The sequence below is a fragment of the Hemibagrus wyckioides genome, linkage group LG29 (assembly GCF_019097595.1).
Source record: "Hemibagrus wyckioides isolate EC202008001 linkage group LG29, SWU_Hwy_1.0, whole genome shotgun sequence".
Taxonomy (NCBI): Eukaryota; Metazoa; Chordata; class Actinopteri; order Siluriformes; family Bagridae; genus Hemibagrus; species Hemibagrus wyckioides.
Genome location: NC_080738.1, coordinates 15,638,643 through 15,658,502, shown reverse-complemented (window position 1 = coordinate 15,658,502; position 19,860 = coordinate 15,638,643). Strand labels below are relative to the sequence as shown.

At 41.8% G+C, this 19,860-nt stretch overlaps 1 protein-coding gene and 1 non-coding gene across 2 annotated transcripts in view; one reads left to right on the top strand and one right to left on the bottom strand.

The window, feature by feature from the left end:
* The window catches only part of fbxw7 (F-box and WD repeat domain containing 7), a 114,306-nt gene extending 99,064 nt beyond the window's left edge, over positions 1-15,242 (bottom strand). The window contains exon 1 of the mRNA XM_058384606.1: positions 14,774-15,242. The gene's annotated coding sequence lies outside the window, so the exon portion shown is untranslated. The remainder of the gene's footprint in view (positions 1-14,773) is intronic.
* Positions 15,243-18,207: 2,965 nt separating this feature from the next.
* On the top strand, positions 18,208-18,279 carry trnaq-uug (transfer RNA glutamine (anticodon UUG)). Its single transcript has one exon. It is a non-coding gene; the product is annotated as a tRNA-Gln (tRNA).
* The last annotated feature ends 1,581 nt before the right edge of the window (positions 18,280-19,860 follow it).

Sequence of the window (19,860 nt, the reverse complement as noted above, 5' to 3'; positions counted from 1 at the left end):
TATACACCGGTTCAGACACGTCTAACACCAAGCTCCAACTTTAGGAATGAAAGAAGTCTGAGGAAACTGTGACAGGCAGGAGATTGAGAGAGAGAGAGAGAGAGATGCTGGATGGACGAGACATACCTACAAGCAACTTGCATATCTTGGATTTCCCTAAAAGGAAGCGAAACTCGTCCTTCAAAAGATCATGAAAGTGCGTGAATACTGCAGTCATTTTTCACTCAGTTCCTGCAGGATCTCAGGGTTGGTTTTTGTGATTGTTGTGGCCACAAACACTTGATTTTTGCTGTGGCTTTCTTTCAAAAAAAAATTTGCAAAGCAGCCTGTGCAGAAAAACACGAGTTGGCAAAATGACAAGCGTGAGATCCTTTCATTTATGAGATGGCAAAATCGTGAAATCCTGGAAGTACTGCTCGCTGGAAAGCAGCCTGAATTATTCTCTCAACGTGGGTTACACGTGTTCTACACCTCTCGCTGATCTGAGATCCTTATTTGAATCTCTGTGAAGATAACTGATCTCAGACCTGTGTGTGTTTTTTTTTTTTTTTTTACATCACTACCAAGTCAAGGTTTGAGTTACAGCCATCCAATCAGGAGATAAAGAACAGGCTCCGGTTACGCAGAAAATATGTGGAACCAAATGAACAAGAGAAAGGGAGGAGGGGGAGGGGAATAAACGAGAGAGAGAGAGAGAGAGAGAGAGAAAGGGAGGGAACCTAAAAGAAAAGGACAATACAGCACACTCCTCTCTTTGTGTCCTGGATTTCGGAGGCGAACACAGCGGGGTATTAAACAGGCACGTTGTTATCAGATGCGCCGTCTTCATGGAGCGTGTTAAGATGTTATGTGACTCTTTTAGACAGGAAACACACTCTCGACTCGTGTGTGTGTGTGTGTGCGCTTCGTGGAGATTCCTAATTAAGCATTACAAAGAGGAAGCAGGCTCAGAAAGTCAATATCTTCTTTACACAAACACGTTTAACAGGAGCAGGATGAGAAATATCTAGACAAGGGCTTATAATCAGTTATACACACTAGCGACATACCATAAAACCTGCACAACAACAGCGTGATTATGGAAAAGGCCGATGAGGGAGCAAGAAGCAAAGAATAAAAGACAGTCATTTTCTACGGTCCCTTATTCTGCTATTGAGAGAGAGAGAGATTCTGAATGGACCTTTAACGACTGAGACGTTCCTACGGGCAGGACGCTGTTTAACCATGACCGATAACGTTATGTCTAGACATTAGGAGTCAGAGAGCATGGTTTGGGTTTATATTTATAGGCTTTGGAGTTACTGAGGTTTGGATTGAAGCCTTTTAAAATGAAGGGACTGTCAGTATAAGGACATTGGGTTGTGGTTCCTGATTGATAAAAACACCTAATTGGGTTACCTGATTGAAAAATACATAAATAAATAAATATCTGTCACGTCAATTGCAACTAGTGTTCCTCATGGGTGTGTGCAGCCTGTCTGGGTTGTTTTGAGGTTCGTAACACAACATATAAACAATCTACTGTAAACATACACTATATGAGCAAAAGTATGTGCACCCCTGATTGTCATGTCCTTCCCCAAACTTTAAATAAATCAGGACCGGGATGTTCAGTAAGCATATACGAGCGTGATGCTCGAGTGTCTACAAACATCTTGCTACATTGCCAAAAGTTTTGGGACACCCGTCCAGATCATTGAATTCAGGTGTTGTTTTTCAGGGGTCAAACCCAGCCCCTTAGTTCCAGTGAAAGGAACTCTTAATGCTTCAGCTTCATACCAAGACATTTCATGCTTTGTGTGAACAGTTTGGGGATGACCCCATCCTGTTCCAACATGACTGCATACCAGTGACCAAAACAAGGTCCATAAAGACATGGATGAGAGAGTTTGGTGTGGAGGAACTTGACTGACCTGACCTCAACCCCATAGAACACCTTTGGGATGAATTAGAGCGGAGACTGCGAGCCAGTTCTTCTCGTCATCACAACATCAGTGCCTGACCTCACAAATGACCACGCTTCTAGTGGAATGGTCAAAAATTCCCATAAACACACTCCTAAACCTTGTGGAAAGCCTTCCCAGAAGAGTTGAAGCTTTTATAGCTACAAAGGGTGGGACGACTCCATATTACATTCATGTGCGTGTGAAGGCAGACGTCCCAAAACTTTTGCCAATATAGTGTATGAAGATGTTAAAACGCACTTTATATTATTGTTACAACCAGGAATGCATGAGACCACAGCTATTCTGCTTTATAACGAGCAAATGAGGTCAAACAGGAACTAAAGTTAATAGAGAGGAAGGTTTTTAGCTGGGTTTGCGATGCGTGTAAAGGAAAGCGCAATAAAAATGACTATTCGCTCGAACATCTTTTATAGGAACGACTAAACGAGTGAAAATGGCTGGAGGAATCTTGTATGGTAGCTAGGACCGTCGGCCATTTTGGCAAAAATAAATAAATAATCATAGTATAACTGTAATTGGATCTGTCTACTGGAGGAGAGTTTTTGGTTTATTCCATAAAAGGTATTTGTACAGACAGCAGCGTTACAGAAAGACACACACACACTATAAAGCTATTCTGATAAATCTAAGGGAAAGAGAGTTCAGTGTTAGTTTTATCAATGTATACATTGAATGTGTACAGTATTCACACACAAGGTCTGTGCAAGAGTGTGTGTGTGTGTCTGAGAGAGAGAGTGAGTATCTTCACTCCTAGGCGCCCGTCTCTGTCTATACCTCCTAAAATAAACCAGGGATACTCGATTCTCACATACACTTCACTCTCTTTCTCTATCGGGAGAACAGGAGCCTCTTTGAGCGCGACGGGAAAAAGGTAAGACGGGCTTTCTAAAACGTCTGAAGGACACACACTGGCCCTCATTGTCAGGACAGCTCCAGAACGGGAAGAGAGAAGTGTGGGAACGCTCAAGTGTCTCTGCTCAGAACCACAGCAGACGCTGCGTCGGCGAACGCTCCGAAAGCTCGCTCCGATCATCTTTATACCACTAACGTAGGTGTGTGTGCAGTTCGGAAATCCAAACGTTTCCAGATGTCTTGTGGGAACGGAGAGAACTAAAGCGCACAAACATCAACAGGCCTGACTGACAACACGGTCTAGACCGTCACTCCACCTGATATCCAGTCAGAGAGGACTCTGATGGAGTTTACTAATCTCTGTATGAAGTATGTGAAGCGTCGAGTGAGAGAGGAGCACGATCTTCATCGTTATTATTATGTGATGATGATGACGACATGTTTGCGTTGAGTCTGGGAAACCTGAAGAGAAGCTAAAAGGTGTGAAGTCTCGCAGGAGATCGAAAGATAAAGCGGTCATGTTGAAAACATTGAAACGTCTCACTTGTTTTTTCGTCCTCCATCAGCCTAATAAAGCTAACGCTAAAACATCAGACATTATATACATATTAACATGATTTATTATTACAGTTTGAATTATTTATAATGTGGGACATTTTAATCTCCATCACACCTTCTTTGCTCATTTGTCCGATAAGAAAAAAAACATTTTTTTGCCTATTAGTGGACAGTTTTTTACTGAAAATATTTTAATTAACTAATGTTATTAAAAAAACAGGAACACAAGGCGCACATACAATACCTGGCGTGTTTATTGGGACAGGAAGCGAGGAATCAATGGAGAAATAAAAATTCAATGATCAAGAGATTACTACGTGGGATGGAAGAAAGGGGGCGGAGCTATCTGACAGCTAGTGTTGATTGCTCCTCATACGTCAGTTTGGCTCATGTGGCATATTTACGTGGGAAAATTTTGTATGTCAGAGTTTCCACGCTAAAATGCGAAGCTAAGATCCTCCGTAACAAGGCATAAAGGTTAGCAGGTGCTGATTGGTCATGCAGATCAAATCAAACCAGGAACAAGAACTGGCATGAGGAATTTAAACCAATCACTGACCAGAAATAGGACCCGGAGTTCTCGCTCTGAGGGTCAAGGAAAATAAATCGTGTAATGACGAGGAATGGACTTATACAAGGGCATAAGAAAGCATTTAACTCTCTCACACACACACACACAAAATATCCTTCGCCACCTGGACTGAAAACACAAAGGTTTACTGGCAGACAAGCAACACTGCAATGTGCGTACACGCACACTAAGACATATATACACACACACACACACACATACACACACACAAACAGGAGAGCAGCAGCGTTTATCTCCTGCTCTGCAGATAGACTTTGATGTGCTGCAGGCGAGCGGAAACACACAGCCGTGTGGGGAGACACACACACACACACGTGCCTGTTTGCCAGCAGATATGTCCCAAGACACTTCACTCCCTCTCTGGATGAACATCACACTCCAAAACCTCATCATCGTACAGGGTTTCTATTTCAGAAACGCAGCTGTGTGTCGCCAACTTTCCTTTGTTTCAGCACAAACTCCATCAACCTTTTTACCCCCCACACTATTTCACACGACACACACACCCAAAGGTTCTCACGGTCCACAAACTTCACTATACTGTAATTCAGCATTTCTTCGACTAATTAATATTCCGTTATTAATATGTAATTACTGCTTAACATGTTTTTTTCTCATAATTAACATAAAACATATTTTTAAATTATGTATACAGTAAATGATAAATTATTTAGATATAATTTATTTACGCACACACACACACGGATCTCCACACATCTTTTCTAGAGAACCTTGCTGTGGTGGAGGACGCTGAAAGGTCATAGAGAGAAAGGCGTTACCCTGGAAACGACCCTCCGCTGGGGGCCCCTTCATGGTAGAGAAAAGCAACGTAGCATCCTGTGTATGTGTATGTGTGTGTGTGTGTGTACCTCTATGGTCACGACTACAGCAAGATAAACACAGTGAAGGGGATTTATAACACAACGAACATGTTGTAATTAAAAGATAAAGACACACACACACACACACACGCACACACACACAGACACACACACGGACACTGATTGTCACAACTTGTGATAATAAAATCAGGCCATCACAGCCAAACCAGCAGAGCTTCTCTTCACTACATGTGCTCACTACATAGGGTATAACTACAGCACTGTAGTGCACTACATGTGGACACTAAGGAGCATGTAACTACAGTTCACTAGTATAGATAGATAGACAGATAGATAGACAGATACTTTATTCATCCCAAAGGGAAATTTACAAACATACTACATGTACTACATGTGCTCACTACATAGGGTACAACTACAGCACTGTAGTACACTACATAGGGTATAACTACAGGACAGTAGTACACTACATAGGGTATAACTACAGGACAATAGTACACTACATAGGGTATAACTACAGCACTGTAGTGCACTACATAGAGTATAACTACAACACTATAGTGCACTACATAGGGTATAACTACAGGACAGTAGTGCACTACATAGGGTATAACTACAGCACTGTAGTGCACTACATAGGGTATAACTACAGCACTGTAGTGCACTACATAGGGTATAACTACAACACTATAGTGCACTACATGTGCTCACTACATAGGGTATAACTACAGCACTGTAGTGCACTACATAGGGTATAACTACAGCAGTGTAGTACACTACATAGAGTATAACTACAACACTATAGTGCACTACATGTGCTCACTACATAGGGTATAACTACAGGACAGTAGTACACTACATAGGGTATAACTACAGGACAGTAGTACACTACATAGGGTATAACTACAGCACAGTAGTACACTACATAGGGTATAACTACAGCACAGTAGTACACTACATAGGGTATAACTACAGGACAATAGTACACTACATAGGGTATAACTACAGGACAATAGTACACTACATAGGGTATAACTACAGGACAATAGTACACTACATAGGGTATAACTACAGGACAATAGTACACTACATAGGGTATAACGACAGCACTGTAGTGCACTACATAGGGTATAACTACAGCACTGTAGTACACTACATAGAGTATAACTACAACACTATAGTGCACTACATAGGGTATAACTACAGCACTGTAGTGCACTACATAGGGTATAACTACAGCACTGTAGTGCACTACATAGGGTATAACTACAGGACAGTAGTACACTACATAGGGTATAACTACAGGACAATAGTACACTACATAGGGTATAACGACAGCACTGTAGTGCACTACATAGGGTATAACGACAGCACTGTAGTACACTACATAGGGTATAACGACAGCACTGTAGTACACTACATAGGGTATAACGACAGCACTGTAGTGCACTACATAGGGTATAACTACAGGACAGTAGTACACTACATAGGGTATAACTACAGGACAGTAGTACACTACATAGGGTATAACTACAGCACAGTAGTACACTACATAGGGTATAACTACAGCACTGTAGTGCACTACATAGGGTATAACTACAGGACAGTAGTACACTACATAGGGTATAACTACAGCACTGTAGTGCACTACATAGGGTATAACTACAGGACAGTAGTACACTACATAGGGTATAACTACAGGACAATAGTACACTACATAGGGTATAACGACAGCACTGTAGTACACTACATAGGGTATAACGACAGCACTGTAGTGCACTACATAGGGTATAACTACAGGACAATAGTACACTACATAGGGTATAACTACAGGACAATAGTACACTACATAGGGTATAACCACAGCACTGTAGTACACTACATAGGGTATAACGACAGCACTGTAGTACACTACATAGGGTATAACGACAGCACTGTAGTACACTACATAGGGTATAACGACAGCACTGTAGTACACTACATAGGGTATAACCACAGCACTGTAGTACACTACATAGGGTATAACGACAGCACTGTAGTACACTACATAGGGTATAACGACAGCACTGTAGTGCACTACATAGGGTATAACGACAGCACTGTAGTACACTACATAGGGTATAACGACAGCACTGTAGTGCACTACATAGGGTATAACTACAGGACAATAGTACACTACATAGGGTATAACTACAGCACTGTAGTGCACTACATAGGGTATAACTACAGCACTGTAGTGCACTACATAGGGTATAACTACAGGACAGTAGTACACTACATAGGGTATAACTACAGCACTGTAGTGCACTACATAGGGTATAACTACAGGACAGTAGTACACTACATAGGGTATAACTACAGCACTGTAGTACACTACATAGGGTATAACTACAGCACTGTAGTGCACTACATAGGGTATAACCACAGCACTGTAGTACACTACATAGGGTATAACGACAGCACTGTAGTACACTACATAGGGTATAACGACAGCACTGTAGTGCACTACATAGGGTATAACGACAGCACTGTAGTACACTACATAGGGTATAACTACAGGACAATAGTACACTACATAGGGTATAACGACAGCACTGTAGTGCACTACATAGGGTATAACTACAGGACAATAGTACACTACATAGGGTATAACTACAGCACTGTAGTGCACTACATAGGGTATAACTACAGGACAGTAGTACACTACATAGGGTATAACTACAGCACTGTAGTGCACTACATAGGGTATAACTACAGCACTGTAGTGCACTACATAGGGTATAACTACAGGACAGTAGTACACTACATAGGGTATAACTACAGCACTGTAGTGCACTACATAGGGTATAACTACAGGACAGTAGTACACTACATAGGGTATAACTACAGCACTGTAGTACACTACATAGGGTATAACTACAGCACTGTAGTGCACTACATAGGGTATAACTACAGGACAGTAGTACACTACATAGGGTATAACTACAGGACAGTAGTACACTACATAGGGTATAACTACAGCACAGTAGTACACTACATAGGGTATAACTACAGCACTGTAGTGCACTACATAGGGTATAACTACAGGACAGTAGTACACTACATAGGGTATAACTACAGCACTGTAGTGCACTACATAGGGTATAACTACAGGACAGTAGTACACTACATAGGGTATAACTACAGGACAATAGTACACTACATAGGGTATAACGACAGCACTGTAGTACACTACATAGGGTATAACGACAGCACTGTAGTGCACTACATAGGGTATAACTACAGGACAGTAGTACACTACATAGGGTATAACTACAGGACAATAGTACACTACATAGGGTATAACGACAGCACTGTAGTACACTACATAGGGTATAACGACAGCACTGTAGTACACTACATAGGGTATAACTACAGGACAGTAGTACACTACATAGGGTATAACTACAGCACAGTAGTACACTACATAGGGTATAACTACAGCACTGTAGTGCACTACATAGGGTATAACTACAGGACAGTAGTACACTACATAGGGTATAACTACAGCACTGTAGTGCACTACATAGGGTATAACTACAGGACAGTAGTACACTACATAGGGTATAACTACAGGACAATAGTACACTACATAGGGTATAACGACAGCACTGTAGTACACTACATAGGGTATAACGACAGCACTGTAGTGCACTACATAGGGTATAACTACAGGACAATAGTACACTACATAGGGTATAACTACAGGACAATAGTACACTACATAGGGTATAACTACAGCACTGTAGTGCACTACATAGGGTATAACCACAGCACTGTAGTACACTACATAGGGTATAACTACAGCACTGTAGTACACTACATAGGGTATAACCACAGCACTGTAGTACACTACATAGGGTATAACTACAGGACAATAGTACACTACATAGGGTATAACCACAGCACTGTAGTGCACTACATGTGCTCACTATTTAGGGTATAACTACAAAACTGCAGTGCACTGTGTGTGCATATTTATTGATGAATTTAATCTAATAATTTAATCTAATATAAAGTTTATTATATTTTCAAAACATTTGCAGTAAAAAATTGTTTTTAAAATATATATATATATAAATATATATTACATTTCAAACATTTAACATTTTAGTTTATAAATTTTAATTATTAATTTTATAATAAAAATGTTTGATATTAGTGAGATCAGAAAAGCCTAGAGTAACAGAAAATGGACAAAAAGCATCTCCCTCCTCTCTTCATTCCCTCCATCTCTCCACGGTTTTCTTTTCATCACATCTTTCTCCACCCCTCTCTCTGTCAGGAAGCAGGCCGTGCCTCTTTTCCTGTTCCTGATGTCTGGGTTATGAATGTAAACAGTGTTAAAGACTCGGGATAAAGTTTTACCTTTTATTAAGAAAAGACTTTTTTTTAAACTAAGAAGAAAAAGAAGCAGAGATTTGTTAAGAGACTAAAACACGTATTCATTCATCCACTTCAGGCGATAGAGGTCTGGGTCGGAGAGAGGAAGGCTACTTTAGGTCAGATGGTGTGTGTGTGTGTGTGTGGGGAGAGGGGGGGCAGCAAGTCCTGAATGAAGGACACAAAAAGCAAAGGACAATGCAGAGGGTTTCCCTTTCACACCCTCTCACTCTCTCCATTCAAAACCAAACAGCAAGCATGCACACACACAGTGTTTCCTCTCTCTCTGTGTGTGTGTGTGTGTTTGTGCGCGCGCAAGACCAGAGAGAGTCTCCGTCTCTGAGTGTATCTCTATCATACAGCAGCATTTTGTTCCATCTGGAATTTGAGGAAGATTTATAAAGTGTTAATGAACCTAATGAAGATTTTATTCTCCACACTTGCTCTTGTGATGTTCTGCATTTTCAGCACATCCTGCATGCTTTCTTCGTGGCTTTTCGTTTTGCTTGTTTTCGTTTCAATTATCTGCGTACATATTCTCACTCGAACGCCTGATTCAGGGTCATTTTAGCAAACTGTTTTTTTAACGCAAGATTGAGTTTATTCATTAAAATAAATTTAAAAAATAAACAAACTCTTTCTGAAACAGATCCCTAGAACTAAATCATTTGCTGAATGTTGAATCCTCTGTGTCTCTCTGTCTGTCTGTCTTTCTCTCTCTCTGTCTCTCTCTTTTAGTATCTATCTCCCACGAACTCCTGTCTCTGTCTCTCTCTCTCTCTTTTAGTCTCTCTCTATCTCTCTCTCTCTCTCTCTCTCTGTCTGTGTATCCGTCTCTCTCTCTCTTCCTCTCTGTCTCTCTCTCACACACACACACACCTGCAGATGAAGAGAGCGGCGCAGGTGAAAACACACCGTAACTACATGCTCTTTTCTTTCATCTCAGCAGAATAAGCACTTCTGGAAACAGCTGCTTCAAAAGACAGGAGGGAAAAAAAGTGCAGTGATGCTCAGGGGTACATTTAGACACAAAAATAAACACACACAGACCTCAATGCTTCTTTACTCACAATGAACCCTAACAGAGTGAAGATGACGCTTCACACTGTAAACTAATCATCTTAACATTACAGATAATTCATAATTCATGTAATGGCACACGATCTGCTGTGTGTGTCTGGCTCTGTATACTTAATATGCACTCTGTGTCTCAAACCTTGGGTGAATCATGTGACTTAGAAGGCAATCATAATTGTTGTCTAAACTGGGACACGATCGCAGCGCAGGGATGAATCCTTCCTCATCAGAGTAAACTGTACTTAACAAGAAGACACTATTGTTTATTTCCATTCTTCTAGCAAATCTGGTCTACAAGCTACCTACAAGACACCAGAAGACAGAACATCTACAACATCCTTTCAAACACATAGTGAATAGGCATAACGTTATGACCACCTGCCTAATATTGTGCCGGTCTCCCTTTTTGCTGACCCGTCCTGCACTGTGTATTCTGACCCCTTTCTATCAGAACCAGCGTTAACTTCTTCAGCTGTTTCAGCAACAGTAGCTCGTCTGTTGGATCGGATCACACGGGCCAGCCTTCACTCCCCATGTCCATAAATGAACCTTGACCGTCCATGACCCTGTCTCCAGTTCACCACTGTTCCTTCCTTGGACCACTTTTGATAGATACTGACCACTGCAGACCGGGAACAGCCCACAAGAGCTGCAGTTTTGGAGATGTTCTGATCCAGTGGTCTAGCCATCACAATTTGGCCCTTCATCAAACTCAAAGCTCAAATCCTTACGCTTGTCCATTTTTCCTGCTTCTAACATCAACTCTGAGGACAAAATGTTGACTTGCTGCCTAATATATCCCACCCACTAACAGGTGCCATGATGAGGAGATACTCAGTGTTATTCACTTCACCTCTCACTGCTCAGGATGTTATACCTCATCGGTGTAGTGATCTGCCCTCTTCTGCATACAAACGCCTGCTATTGGCTACTTCCTTCCACTCTGACAGTAACACAAAGTTCACTTATACAGCCTGTACACTGAACTCGTCACTAGCCGATCCTACTTCCGGTTGCAGTTGCCATAGTAACACCATAACTAGCATTCAACATCTGCTTTCTTGCTTCTAACATTGCTGAGGTGTTTGTGTATAAAATTCAGCAGTGTATATGTGCATTATATCATACGAGATAAAGGACAAGCAGTGTGGGCTCTTTGCCAAAGATCACATGAGCTCTATTGTCTGTTGGTCACTTCACTTAATCGCTCTGTATTTGTCGAATCACTGGACATGTCCACATTTAGTCAACAAAACTTGCCATCACTCGCTGTAAATGAATGTGTTTTCATTCTGTGTGTGTGCATGCGTGCGTGCATGTGTGTGAGAGAGAGAGAGAGAGAGAGAGAGAGACCCTATGAGACAGCAGGTCCATCATCCTGATTTGAGCATGTGATTTCAAAGATTTAAGAATCTTTCACTATTAAATTCTTTAAAATTTGCCTCCTCACTCTGTCTGCTCTTTGTTTCCACTTTCTTCACTACACGTCTGTTCTAAACATCTCTGCTGTCTGACTGAAGCGTCGCAGCTGGACCGGAGTTTCCGAATCTGAAAGCCTTTGAGCCTTCCCAAACACAAACACTCCTGAAGATCCCGAGATCTGGGACGGATCGAAAGCGTGGACGCAACCCGAGCGTCCCCGAGGACGGAATTTGGACAGGATCCTTACAGCAAGGCTCACGACTTCATTATGTTTCCTTTCAAACCGCTCTCAGAAACCGCAAGGTCCCAAAGAGCCACTGGGATTAATCCTTAAAATAATGAACACGTTACCACATGACTGACACCGCCGACCGGGACGGGACGCTGGAGTGAATAATCCGCAGCGGTGTCACTTATCTGTGCGTTCCGATACAGCCTGACTGCTTCGTTATTTCACCTAACACACTAAAATCCCCTGAGAGCTTTTCCAGATTCATTTTCATTTCAGGGTCATAAAAATCTGACACGGAAAAGAAAAACGTGCCAGAATTCAATCTGAGAGCAACAGCTGAAGAACTTTCCTGTAAGGAATTTTTTTTTAATCCTGTCACAAAGCGGCTCCATAGAAATCCGGATGGAGATTCTGATCTCGCTCAAGAGCAGCGAGGAAAATCTTGAAAATCCTGTGCTGACATGAGGAAGAATACAAAACCTCTGGAGGACATTGGGCTCGAAAAGGGAAATCGTCCTCTTCAGGGAGTCTTCTAACTATAAAAAGAAAAGCAGCACCAAGTGTGTGGAAAAGCATGCTCAGTATGAGCAGATGATCAGGCTCTCGCTGTGTACATTAGGTACATCCTGAGGGTTAAAATCGACATCAACAAGGATTAAAAAAAACACCAATTCATGTGATCATGTGGTTTGTGTCTCTCCTGCATTATCATCTCAAAATTGCAAAATGCTGAACTTACATTCCAAGGGTTAGGGTGACCACACACAATCAGAAAATCAGTGTAAATGACTACAGCAACCATCTCACGTACATGTGCATGCACTCAAAAGCAGAAGCGATGAGAACCGGACAGCGCTGACCACCACAGCGGCAACACTCTGGTACAAATCCACCGTCTCGGAACGAGATTATCTGAATAAGCTTCCTCTTCCAGACCTGAGCGAGACGAGCTGCTGAACGCCTTGGCTTCAACAGCAATAATTACATAACACACACACAAGCAGGTCAAAGGCAACAAACCAGCATGCGGATAATTTCGTAACAAACATCAACTGCAACTGGATCTTACAACCGATCCCAGCTGCAGATCTCTGCGACGGCTCTATTCGGATCGGATTAGTTTATCAGGAAGACGTCTGTTATAAAAAGCGCGCACAGGCAGCACGGGGTCTGTTTTCAGAGCTAGTTTTATTGTCTACGAACCCGGAGTTTGACCATGCGTGTATTTTCCTCATAGAAGCATGGAGAAAAATGCACCCGTTGTGGAACAAGGCGTGAATAAAAATCAGGGAGGAAAATAAAAAAATTGCCCAACAACCCCTTGTATGTTTAACCCCGTCTGAATAGGGCTTTAAGAAGGTGTAGGAGGGTGCAGCATGTTGTGTTCCTGCCTCACAGCTCCAGCATTCATGGTTCAATCCCAAATCTCAAACGTCTCCTGTCTTCTCATAGTGTCTGCCTAGGTTTCCTCCGGGTTCTCCGGTTTCCTCTTACCGCCCAAAAACACACTGTAAGCAGACACATAATGATGCTATCTGCCCCTAGATGTGATTGAGTGTAAGTGTGTGTCATGTGATGGACTGGAGTTAAATCTGAGATATATTCCTGCCTCGGTGTTGGTGCTCCTGGGATAATCTCCGGATCCACCAGCCTAAAGCTCTTACTAAAAGTGAGGGAGACGCTTTAAGCATGAAGTGATATGAGAAGCTCAAACTTCCATATCAAAGCGTGGGCTTTCCACACACACACACACACACACACACAGAGCATGCTGCTTAAAGTGTGTGTTTGATCGTAATAATTGCTGATAATATCTCAAACACTACACGTGTTATAAACAACTTAAACAATTTAGACCTTACCACTTAAAACACATGAAATATACACGTTTTAGCTAGCTGGCTAATACCAAGCACTTAGGCTAAGCTAAACCGCTACACTGTGTTGGAATTGCGGGTGCTTGTGCCTTAAACGCTAAAAATAACTTTGATCAAGCTATAAAAGTGCGTGTTCGCCATTATTCCTCACTAATGACTTGTTTAATAGACTTAATTAGCACCAAGTTTACACATTAGCACCAGGCAGTGTGTGCTAGCTAGCTGTTAGCCAAGATGCTATCACATTAGCGGTAAATATAAAGCTGGGGGGGTTTATTTATTTGGGTCGGATTTACATTTGGACAGAATATAAACATTCTGTAGTGAGAAAAGTCGGAAAGGAAATTTATTCTTGGAACCCAAAACAAGATAAGCAGATAAGCAGCAGCTAGCATTAGCTTCCAAGCTAAGTCCAGTTGTGAAACAGTCTCTCGTTTCTTGTGCACTTTTAAGTAAGAAAATAGAACAAGACATTTTGTTTTCACAGAAGAAACGTGCGAACATATCAGGGATTAGGGTTTCTCTCTCACTAGAAAGCCAGCTAGGAAAACGTAAGCACTTGTGCTAGTTAGTTAGCCGGCTAGCTGGCTAACCACATACACTACCCCTTTTATCAGTTCCTATTAACGTTAGCTTAGCCCCCATGAAGGTGGCTAGCCGCTAGCTGAGCCTGATGCCAAATGGCTACCTATAGATACCACAGTGCACTCCATTGCATGTGAAAGTCCATTAAAATGTATATGAATGTAGGACACCTATACAGGGAACATGCCACCATTCGGGATGCAGCCCCCTGACCTGTTCGCTTTTGATGATGTAGTAGTTGTTTGAAAAACAAGTGGTTTTGTTGACACATCTGAGCAAAGCTTGTTTACTACGTGTTATTTACAAGAGTCAGCGCTGCTGATGGATAATGTGTGATGTTTGTTTACCTTAAATAACAAGGCGGAAAAAACAAGGACAGCGCGTGGCTCAGCAGATGGGGTTCCTTCCGGTGCACATACGCCGGTCTTCGAAAATTTCCCCCACGGCTCGTAGCCTAGGCAACACGCGTTTAAGGGCTAGCGACTCTAGTAGTAATCACAATCATGTACGCTAAAAGAGGAGACTAAAGCCCGGTCTCGCTTCTCCTCACACCGCTTCTCCTATTTATATCCATCCACATAGGTGTGTACGGCGACACACATTCCACCCGGCTGTGAAGAGTGAAACAAAAATTAATCCGTTACGAGTTAAAAAAAAAAACCCTCCGTGAAGTTTAAAAAAATTAATAATAATAAAATAATAATAATAGTTAATAATCCGTCGCAGGTCAACACGGCGTTGAACACAGGACTCTCTCTCTCTCTCTCTCGCTCTCTCTCTTACACACAAGAGCACACAAAACGCTCCTGGCTTCTTTTCCACGAACTCCAGTCTCAGGATGATGACGTTGCCGAAATGCGACCACGCCCCCCCCTTTCGAATTCTCCCACCATTTCCACGCATGCGTTTCGTCCCGAGGCGTCCCGAAGCCGCCCCCACAGCCCCCCCGACCAAAGGAGCGTACGCACCGCGCATGCGCACTATGGAAGTTCTAGTGAATTGAGCATATCGAAGCACATGCCTTAAAACTTTTTATACTTCATTTACAAAAGCATTCATGAAGTTATGAAATATAACTTTCAAAGGCTTAAAAGTGAAAGAAATGAATCAATTGATAAATCTGGTCTCGAAAATATATTTAAAAAAAAATTGTGGCAGCACACAGAAAATATTGATCTTTTAGTCAATTTCCAATGGAGTAATGGAGGGTGTGGGAAAGAGGTAAAGAAGCGAGTGCAGGCAGGTTGGAATGGGTGGAGAAAGGTGTTGGGAGTTCTGCGTGATGGAAAAAATATCAATAGGAAGGTGTAACAGACAGTGGTGAGACCGCCCATGCTGTATGGTTTAGAGGCAGTGTCACTGAGGAAGAGACAGGAGTCAGAGCTGGAGGTAGCGGAGCTGAAGATGTTGAGGTTCTTTTTAGGAGTGACACGGTTGGACAGGATTAGGAACGAGTTCAACATGTTGGACGTTTGGGGGACGAAGTTAGGGAGGACAGATTAAGATGGCTTGGACATGTTCAGAGGAGGGAGAGTGAGTATATTGGTAGGAGAATGTTGGACATGGAGCTGCCAGGCAGGAGGCAAAGAGGAGGTATATGGATGTAATAAATGAGGATATGAAGCTAGTGGGTGCAAGTGTTAAGGATGCAGAAGATAGGGATAGGTGGAGAGAGATGATTCGATGCGGAGACCCCTGAAGGGAAAAGCCGAAAGAAGAAGAAGAATTTTCCATTTTCCATTTTAGCCGAATAGCACTGAATAGCGTACATATATTTCGCTAATATATACAGTCATAAAAAAAAGCAGACAATATACAGCCCCATGTCCAAATGTTTGCATACTCTATTTCAAAACCTATTACACTCAGGTAATGTATGTTTAGTATTACAGTTTTGAGGATGAAAAAATGAACATGGTTCCAAGAAAATATTTGTTAAACAATGAGAGAAACGTTTTATTTCTACAGGGGTCTTGAGTTTGGGCTGTACTTTTGGCACATTTTCCTCATGCTAAGTCGCCCATTAAGTATCCTAATCTAGCAGAAATGCACTGAAGCTCTGAAGAATGTGTGTGTGTGTGTGTGTGAGAGAGAGAGAGAGAGAGAGAGAGAGAGAGAAGTATGGCATGTAACCTGGCACTGGGCCATTTGCAGCTGAGCAGGAGGTCTGTGTATGAGACCAAAAAAAGATGGAATACTTTAAAGCTGGAAGACTGCAATGCAAATACACTCTGAGAAAGAACACGCTCAGTGTCCTAATATGTAGGGGGGAAAAAAATAAAACCCAGAGTGAATCATTGTTGAGTAATTTAGTCGTACATATAGAGCTTGGGGACAATTGTCTGGCATTGGGAAACAGGAAGTAGGATGTTGACCATGGCTATTTACACACGGTTAAAAATAAAAAATCGTCACCATTTGCGTTCGGTTAAATTATTGTTAGTTCCTACACTTTAACTTCTTCCTCTATGACACAGGAAGCTAAAATCTGTGAGGAGAAAAAAGACGCTAACACCTGCAAGAGCATGGGGCTACTGGTTTTAATCACACACTAGCCTAATGTTAGCTAGCTTACTGATCGTAGCTAGCTGTGAAACCTGACATATTTCTAAACATTTTAAGAAAATTAATCCAAGCATGTTCATTCGTTGATATTTTAGCGAGAGCTTTTCTTCACACAATTCCTGTCAGGCTTCTGTGTCGGTGTATATGTAGCCTAGCATGCTTCATGAGAATAATGCTGTGAATAATGGCCAAAATATAAAAACAAAGCACACACACACACACAGACAGCTAGCAAACACCAACACCACAATTATTTTAGAGTGTTCATTAAGGATCGTAGCTCAGCTAGCATTTTATGTTGTGTTTGACTAAACTCTATACCTCCAAGTTGCTTATAACTAGAGGGAACAAAAGAAAGAAAATGCTCTCTCAAACTTGGAATTCCTACTAGAAAGGTAGGAATTCCACAAATTTGTATTCACTACTCACTAGGTGAACAAAAAAAGTATTGGCACCTGGGCGTTTGCTGTCTTGGTTTCCATGGTGAAATGGTCAGCCAATGATCCTAGTTCACATTTTGGCTTGTTTAAAGATCTTTACTTAACAAATTAAAGCTATAATAGAGCTGATGAACTGATGTTAACAATAAAGCTCCATCAGTATGCACGCAGTAGTTGCTAGAGTTCAGTAAGTGACTAAAAGATGCTGGTTTTATGGTTCCATGGTGTAACGGTCAGCACTCTGGACTCTGAATCCAGCAATCCGAGTTTAAATCTCAATGGAACCTGTTTGGTGTTTTGTTATGGTTTGTTTCCATGTTAGGATTTGATTACCAAATTCTAGTCAAGACAAATGTTTTATTTGGCAAACAAATGAGGTATAGAGTGATGGACATGTCATACACATGGGGACAGAAAGACAAGGGGCTGTAAATGAGCGATTGCTTGCATTTGGCTGGAATCGCTCAGTCAGAAAGGTGTTAGGCTCACGCTCTCCAATTTCATTTTGCTCTAAGTACTCTATATATGTTTGGTATACCAAAATATGTTCATACCTGAAAGTTCACCATAAAAACCTTCGCCTTGTTAAAGTAAAGTAACTTTTCCATTTAAAAGGTCAACGATATATTCCAAGCTTGTTTCCTGAAGAGGTCGCTCACTGACGTTACACACACTGAGTTAGCTAGCTACAGTTTCAGATTGATGTGACACAGCTGCAAACAGTAGCCTGCAAATGTAACCTGAATGCCTGTTAAGACGTTAGCTGTTGCTGTCCTGGTTCCATGGTGTAATGGTTAGCACTCTGGACTTTGAATCCAGTGATCCGAGTTCAAATCTCGGTGGAACCTGTTAATTGTTTGTTTAAGGTTCAGTAGTGTGGTAAATAATACACTAAATCACCAAAAGTTTTGGGACTCCCCTCCAAATCATTGAAATCATCTGTTGTTTTTCAGGGGTTGGGCTCGGCCCCTTAGTTCCAGTGAAAGGAACTCTTAATGCTTCAGCTTCATACCGAGACATTTTGGACAATTTCATGCTCCCAACTTTGAGGGAACAGTTTGGGGATGACCCCTTCCTGTTCCAACATGACTGCACACAAAGCAAGGTCCATAAAGACCTTATGAGTCCTGACCTCAACCCCATAGAACACCTTTGGGATGAATTAAAGTGGAGACTGCGAGCTAGACCAAGACTGGGACGTCTGCCTTTACATGCACATGAATGTAATATGGAGTTGACCAACCCTTTCCAGCTATAACAGTTTCAACTCTTCTGCGAAGACTTTCCACAAGGTTTAGGAGTGTGTTTATGGGAATCTTTGACCATTCCACTGGAAGGGCATTTGTGAGGTCAGGCACTGATGTTGGACGAGAAGGTCTGACTCACAGTCTCCGCTCTAATTCATCCCAAAGGTGTTCTATGGGGTCGAGGTCAGGACTCTGTTCTAGAACAGTCAAGTTCCTCCACACCAAACTCGCTAATCCATGTCTTTATGGACCTCGCTTTGTGCACTGGTGTGCAGTCATGGTGGAACAGGAAGGGGTCATCCCCAAACTGTTCCCACAAAGAGCATGAAATTGTCCAAAATGTCTTGGTATGAAGCTGAAGCATTAAGAGTTCCTTTCACTGAAACTGAGGGGCTGAGCCTCGAATTCAATACCTGAATTCATTTCAACAACACAAAACTGCTGGCAATATCGTGTCTCTATAAGAGATTTTGGTGTATACAGTAAATCCTTCTTGGCCTTAGCCTCAGCAGAAAGATTAGCGTTAGGCTCCCTGGTTACATCCCAGAATTTGGCAGCAACGACTGTGTTTACATTACGACTTCCCCGAGACTGATGTTAAGTGAGGAGAGCTCTCATGCCCATTGTCTGAAGTCGCTCAGGTGGAAGAGTGTTAAACTGAAGCTCTGAAAACTCTCGTGAACAGTGAAGCTGCTGCTTGATTCAGCTAAAATAGCTCTTACGTTAGGATAGTGATCTAGAGTCATGTAGCAAACATTTAACTTTTTTGATTTTTGGACCAACACACATAGAAATACATAGAAAATCCTGGTCTTGATTAAAATATTTTCAAAAATGAGGTCATAGTATAATTTGAGACATGGCGTAAATGAGCGTCAGTGAGTGATTGATGTTAAAAATGATGCAAGCTAATTTAAACTGAACAAGAGAGAGTCTAATACCATGTGTTGCTGTCAGCGTGGGAATATAAAGCCATTTTTCACTGTACAAATGAAAAGACAAATTGGACGCAAAGCGAGACTCAAGTAAACTCTTGTTTTTGTACTTTTCGCTCAACAGGACCTTCTTTTGAAATGCTAGTGCTAGCTAATGTCATGCTGTTACCCTCTATAGGGGCTTCTGAGGAGCTATTAGCAGCTATTAATATTTATAGCAGAATTAATTTGAGGTATTATGCACTGT